Source organism: Helianthus annuus, chromosome 14 (genome assembly GCF_002127325.2).
Source record: "Helianthus annuus cultivar XRQ/B chromosome 14, HanXRQr2.0-SUNRISE, whole genome shotgun sequence".
Lineage (NCBI taxonomy): Eukaryota > Viridiplantae > Streptophyta > Magnoliopsida > Asterales > Asteraceae > Helianthus > Helianthus annuus.
The window spans coordinates 147,767,386-147,774,873 of record NC_035446.2 but is presented as its reverse complement, the minus strand read 5'-3'; the positions used below and the strand labels follow the sequence as shown (position 1 = coordinate 147,774,873).

The 7,488-nt window shown below is 38.6% G+C and overlaps 1 long non-coding RNA gene across 1 annotated transcript; it reads right to left on the bottom strand.

Annotated features, from left to right (window-relative positions):
* Positions 1-4,039: 4,039 nt before the first annotated feature.
* On the bottom strand, positions 4,040-6,504 carry LOC110906067. Its single transcript, XR_002573630.2, has 3 exons — positions 6,167-6,504; positions 4,617-4,706; positions 4,040-4,088 (listed from the first exon to the last, which is right to left on the bottom strand). It is a non-coding gene; the product is annotated as an uncharacterized LOC110906067 (long non-coding RNA).
* Between the last annotated feature and the right edge of the window lie 984 nt (positions 6,505-7,488).

The following is a 7,488-nucleotide window of genomic DNA, read 5'->3' as shown; positions in this document are numbered from 1 at the left end:
CTAAACCCCCAATGAAGCGAGCAATCCTCTTTGGTTCCGGTGTTACTAGGTAAGGAACCAGTCTGGACAGTGTATTGAAATTGGTGAGGTACGCTTGACAATCTAAATTTGTCATAACCAAGGATATAAAGCCAGCTTCAATTTTCTCAATTTCATGTTGAGGACAGTAATTCTCTTTGATAAGAGTAACGAACTGATCCCAAGTCATGTTGTACAAAGGGATTTTCCCGGTGGCTTGAATCAACGACCGCCACCAGGCTAAGGCCTCACCCTTAAATGATTGCGACACGAACTTGACCACATCCCTCTCAGCGCATCCGCTGATGTCCACAACCGTATCCATTTCATCTAACCATGTCATACAATCTACAGCTCCATTCTCCCCAGTGAAATCCCGGGGTTTACATGAAACAAAGTACTTGTAGGAGCAACCCTTATCATGGGGTCCTTGATTCAGTATGATCTGTTGAGACGGATCGCTGTGATTATTAGAAGGGTGACGCTCGTCATCTTCCTTCTTGGGTTCATCCTTCTTGGAAGGAGGCTTCGAATGTGGTATAGATAGGGTCCTACTACGAGTCCCACTATACTCTTCGTACTGCCGCTCTAAGGCCTTCTTAACTGCGTCGTCTACCAACGCTTTTAGTTCAGCACCCGTTAAATTAATTCGGGCGTTATCATTGTTCTCCATTGGGTGGCTATTAATTTTATCTGAGCCAGCCATTTAATTGAACTGTTACATAAAACAAGGACAATAGTTTACTTGGGAGCTTATTATGGAATTGTCTTTTATGGCAATTCATTAACCATGGTAACGGAAACCATATTTGGTTAATTTATTAATCACATTTGTTTAGGATTTGTATTATAACTTAACCTAATTATAAAAACAATAACTGTTTTACTAGTGGCACAAAAGGCCTAGTCACATGGACGGTTTAATTTATAAGTCATGATTTCAGAGAATTAAGGTATTAAGGTTTGAATTGCATTCAGTACCTTCTCTTGACAGGGAGTTGTAGACTTCAACTGTCTTTTGTCTTTTAGGACAATAGGTATAGCCCGTGGGCATTTCCCTTCTGAGGGATGGTTATAATATGATCATCTTCTCAGATGCTATTAGTCGAGATCGTATGGATCCTACCGATTATTTTGCTTGGACCTGGTCCAACACTTTTAGACAGGAGGTCACAGACCACCACTGTCATTGTCTTATCGGACAACAAGCTTAGCCCGTAGGCACTTCATCACTATCGGATGTTTATAATGTGATCATCTTATAGGATGACACAAGCCGTGATTTCTAAATCACTAGGCCAGATAAGAAAATTGGAAGAATCCAATATAAGGATGACTGTTGTGAATTTCCCGAATCACATTTGTCAATAGTGTTAACACGTGCTTAGGTGTTAAAAAGGATCTGAATCCCTTGAGTAGGTTTCACCATCTTGGCCGTGTAGGCTAGGTCTCACCTTTAAGATTCTTTTTAAACTGCATACTGGCAGGGAAAAGAGGGATGTTTATTTTATTCAGGATTTTTATCATAAATCCTAATTTAATATTATATAATTATGGCACAAGAGACCAAGTCACAGGGACAACTTTATATTATCAACCTTGATTTTGTAGAATTAAGGTATTTAGGCCTGAACGTGTTCTTGCCTTTTCTTGACAGGGAGTTGTAAGTTACGACTGTCTTTATTAAAATTTCTGGCCTGGGGGCCTATCAATTAACATCTCGTAAGATGTTAAGACATATAGTCATTGCACTGATGATACGTTCAGCGGTCACAGTAATGACATGACGACATGATCAGTGCCATTAATTTAATCAACTGTCGTTCAGTGGTCATAATAATGACATGACGGCAGGATTAGCACTTAATTTAATCAACTGACGTTCAGTGGTCATAATAATGACATGACGACAGGATTTGCACTTAATTTGATCAACTGTCGTTCAGTGGTCATAATAATGACATGACGACAGGATTAGTACTTTAATTTAAATCAACTGTCATTCAGTGGTCATAATAATGACATGACGACAGGATTATCGTCTAGAGGGCTTTGAGCATAGCTCATCCCCTTAGGATGGGGAATTTCGAAAGATCACAATTGTTGATGTCGCAATCGGACAGTGTATTATAGCCCGTGGCACTTCCTCCTTAAGGGATGATTATTTTAATAAGGAAGGTTTGGAATAACCCAATCTAGGGATGACTTACGTGATTTTATCGAACCACGTTTGCCAGGAGTGTTAACATTTTACGGATGTTAACAAGGATTCGAATCTCTTGAATAGGTCCTACCATCTTGGCCTCGTCATATAGGCTAGGTTTACCCTTGAGATTTCTTTTTTTTTTAAAAATGCCTACTGGCAGGGAAGGAAGGGTATTTATTTTATTTAGGATCTTATCATAAATCCTAATTTATAAGTTAATAATAGCACAATTGGCCTAGTCGCGTAGACAAGTTTAATTTATAAGCCATGATCGTCTGGGATCGAGGCATTTAGTAATAGTACAAAAGGCTTAGTCACAAGGACATATATAATTTATAAGCTATGATTTCAGAGAATCACAGCATGAAGGTATTCTGGCACAATAGGCCTAGTCACTAGGACATTTATACCTTATAAGCTAGGATTTCAGAGAATCAAAGCCTTGAGGTTTGAACCTAGTTCATTACCTTTTTCTGACAGGGAGTCATAGACTACCACTGCCCTTTTGTTTTATATGACAATTTGTATGGCCTGTAGGCTCTACACCACTAATGGATGTTTTAATAAGTTTGGCCCGTAGGCACTACATCACTAATGGATGTTTTAATAAGTTTGGCCCGTAGGCACTACATCACTAATGGATGTTTTAATAAGTTTGGCCCGTAGGCACTACATCACTAATGGATGTTTTAATAAGCTTGGCCCGTAGGCACTACATCACCAATGGATGTTTTAATAAGTTTGGCCCGTAGGCACTACATCACTAATGGATGTTTTAATAAGTTTGGCCCGTAGGCACTACACCACTAATGGATGTTTTAATAAGTGACCATCTTTATTGATGACTTAACCCATGATTTATGAATCATTTATTTGGGTTTTGAAATCCTTTAAAGGATTATTGTATAAGAATGACGTGTGCGATTTTAACGAATCACATCTGCCATGATTTGTTAACATGCTTACATAGGTTAACAGCGAATCTGAATCTTTTAATTAGGTCGTACCATCATGACCGGATCTTAAAAGACACCAGGCTAGGTTTCACCCCCTTAAGATTCTTTATTTAGGCAGATCAAATAAAAGGAATGGTTTTGATTTATTTAATATTTCTTATTTAGAATGAAAGTCTAAACTTAATCATTCCATTATATAAAAGTGGAAGTATAAAGTTGCCCTAAACGGGACTTGAAAGGAATAATGTTGTCCTCGCAGGGACTGAAAGATAATTATGTCCTTATAAGGACTAATAAGGAAACGATCTTCAGTATAAGGAGTTCCTTCTTCATTTTATTTCTGAATACTTTCTCCTTGGATGTTCGTTTCATTTTAACCGCGGTACGAAGCTCAGCATCTCAGGACCCCGGGTGTGGAGAACTCCTATTATGGCTTCTTCGCTTGGCGACGTATCCAATATAAAAATAATTGGAAGCAGTAAATTCTAGATTAGAATCAGGAGTATTCCTATGTTAAGTCTAGACTCAAGTATGTGCAATTGTGTCATTGAGATTAAACACATTAGGATAGTGTTTAATTCACTCAATGTTGGCTCTGATACCAACCTGTCACACCCTGATTTCCACATGTATCACCGGTGGGCCCGGTGGGGATTACCGTGACGTAGTTGGAGACATCATAGTCAAACCACACAATATAATAATGCACAGCGGAAGCATAAAGATAATGATATTCAACTATTGTTCGTAATATCAAATGTATTACAAATAGTCGAAAGGTATCCACAGGGGATCAAATAATAATATCGAAAAGTATTGTTCACCAGACTTTGACATCTAAAGCTTGCAAGACTTGAATAATGATGCCTGGAGTAGCCAGCCTATTACGTATAGCACCTGCACTTAATCTTTTTGGAAAAATACGTCAGTTTACACTGGTAAATACGCTCAACTGACTCATTTTGGAAAATGATTGAAAATTTATTTGAATGCACATGGCACAAAATATCTTTTGATTAAAATACCCAGAGGCAAGATTAATCTTTTTATAACTTGGGACAATCATAGTTATGATCTTGTATACAGTTTTACATGTTCGTTGTACGTTCAGGGCCCGATATAGAAACCGAGTCAAGATTAAAAGACACATCACAAGTATAGGCCCACTGAGCGTGAGATACCGTTTCCCTTATGCAACTGTCAGGTGTATGCCTACACCCCGTGCATAAGACGTGACCATTTTATAATACAATGATGTCAAGGATATCCGGGACATGGTCATTAACCCCTAAAGGCTTTTATTTCAAACAATACAGATCAAACCGGGTTACCTCAATAACTTAATCACAATCCGATTAAATATTCAATACCCGACCAAGCGGTATTATTATACCGTATCCCAAGCCCGTATAGGGAAATAAGTTAAGAGTATTTACCTGAGCTAGCTCCTGTCTTAAATAGCAAGAATAATAACTCAGCCGTATATTCTAATCAGTAGTCGCAAGTACTTTTACTGGGTTCCTAATCTGGAACGAAGGTTTTATCAACCTATTAGAATCCTAACGGGTCTTTATAATAGCCGTAGCTCAGACCGGTCAGTTTCAAAGGAATATATACGGTTTAATCGCGTGAAAGGCGAAAACCGGGAACAAGTGGTGATTCCGCCCAAACAAGTCCGAAGACTTGTTTTATATGGGTCTTACATTCACACTCTGGATTTTGGGGTCAAAACAATATGGTTTAACCCGCATCGGCTAATTCATGTAAACTAGTTACGTACGCCGAACCGTACGCGCAAAAGGCGCATCGGGTAACCGTAAGAGTCTTACGCTTGTTTCCTAAGTTAATATGCCTTAAAGAGGTTGTGGTATCAGTAGGATACCTTCCGTAATGCCCGTAACGAGTTTTTGTCCTTTATACGCCCCGTAGGGGTTTTTCGGTCATTTTAAAGATTCTTAAACGGGTTTATGAGTTCTACAGGGAATCTGAGTTTCCCGACCAGTTTATAAAGTCTAAAATACTTTATTTATTATTTAAAATCAGTAGCAACTGGAATCGGGTCAAAAGACCTTATAGAACTCAAGTTACGGCCCAAAAGGGTATATTCGGTATTTACCGAACCGTAGCCATAACCGTAGGTTATGAGCAGGGTAAAAATGATTAAAAATCTTTTAAAAATCCCCAATTATTATTTTACAACAGTAGGTAAAAGTTTTGGGGACGAAATCTTGGTTTAGGTAGGCGTTATGCTAAATGCGCTATTTAGTTACCAAAGTTCCGAAATTTGCGCTATTTGGCATAACTCCTATTCTGGACCTCGGATTGACATGAAATTTTAGGGACATGCTTAGAAATCAGTAACCAAGGTCATGATCCGTTCACATGTCCGAAAACCTCGTTTAAATTTATAAAGGGCGTTACGGTCAACTTTTAGGCGATTAGCGGAAATGCGTAAAAGACTCGGACAAGCAATGAACCGGTCACAGAGGGTTATACCATCATGTAACCTGGTCCTAAGAGAGTCCTAAGGCATATCTATACCTCACTAAAACGGGTCAGAACTGAAGTCAATGCAAAAGTCAAACTTTTGCGACATTCGGCTCCGAACCGGTTCAATATAGCAAATGGTCGATTCAAACGAGCGCAAACAAGTTTATATACTTAATATCATGTTTTATGAGTGTCTAAACAGGTTTCATAGCATATACATTACAGATTATGCAAGATTCGCCAAAACGACATTCTGTTGACTTTTTTTTTTTTAGGTGCACGTTTGACTCGACATTTGACATGGTTAGAGTGGTGATCAGGGGAAACCCTTTTAGGGGTTTATTACCCACATAAATACCAACTCATAACTACTTTTGATCCGCAATAAGACTGAGCCATTACGGATTTATTTTGAAGTCAAACCGTAGTTACGACGGTTTGGTTTCTAGTAGTTATCTAAGCATAAATCAAACTACAAAGGATCTAGACGACTTACAGAAGTTGGGTCTTGCTTAGAGTATACAGAGAAATGCTTGAGAGCCTTTAGAATGACCAGAGGAGTGTGTTTTGAGTTGTGTGTTGGTTATGAACCAAACATGCCCTTTTATAGTAAGGTTTCACAACAAATTTTGACACACAAGTCCCCCAACTAACCCCAACCTTCCAACATGTGTCCCTAGTGTTTAGGAGTTGTTTAGGGGTCACTTTGAAGGTTTAAATGCAGGTCATGGCTTTTAGAAGGCTGAACAGCCAAGTTAAGCATGTTTCTGCATCTGGGCGCCTGACGCGGCCCGCATGGGGGAACCATGCACCTTGTACGCGGGTCGCCTGGTTTTTAAAATCATGCGCGTATCTTAGGGGGCTCGCGGCCCGCCTTCACTTACCCCAAATCTCAACGCGGGTCGCGAGAGGGTGGTTTTTCAAGGCTTTTAAATCTTTTGAAATGATTACGAGAATCTGGTAATTAATAACGAAATCTTTCGTAATCATTAACCTGACCTTTCGGGTTTTGAAGGGGTAACTTGAATATTTTATAATCATGACTAAATCTTGGTAATAATGATAAAATCTTTAGTAATAAATAATGAAATCTTTAGTAATCATCAACTTGACCTTTCGGGTTTTGAAGGGGTAACTTGAATCTTTTATAACCATGATCAGAATCTTTGTAATTAATAACCTGACCTTTCGGAACCGAAGGGGCAACTTTGCGATTTGGCCCTTGGTTATTTACAACTAAGGGCCTCGTGTTATTTATATGTATTATTCAGTCCCTTGGTTATTTTCAATATTATTAGAAAGGTTTTAACTTTTATTATTGACGCTTTTTACCCCTCGCATACGGATTTGATCATAACTTTCTCGTTTTAAAACGGAACTTCGCGAAATTTATATATTATATTCTAGTGAGCGTATTTTACTGTTACGAAGCCTCGGGTTCGTTAAATGGTCACTCAGAGGTATAATTAAACATGTTGACACGTTTAACCCCTATAGCTTGTAATCTCTCACTTTCTTTCGCGTTTCGTTTCCGTACGATCCATGATTTATCCGTTTGAAGGTACGAGCATCATTTAGGGATACTATAAAGTATATTACCCTTGATTGACATTTATAATCCTCGAATTTACATATATTCAAGGTTTGTCAATTTTAGTCCTTCAATGCCACGTGTAAACTCAGGACACGTGTCGGCACATTATTGGACGCAAAAATTTCGAGGTGTTACAAATATGCTCTTCAGGATCCGTGGTTCCATCATAAAGCTTCATGTTTGGAGTCTGGAATCTTTTTGGGATTTCAGCATCACAAATGGGA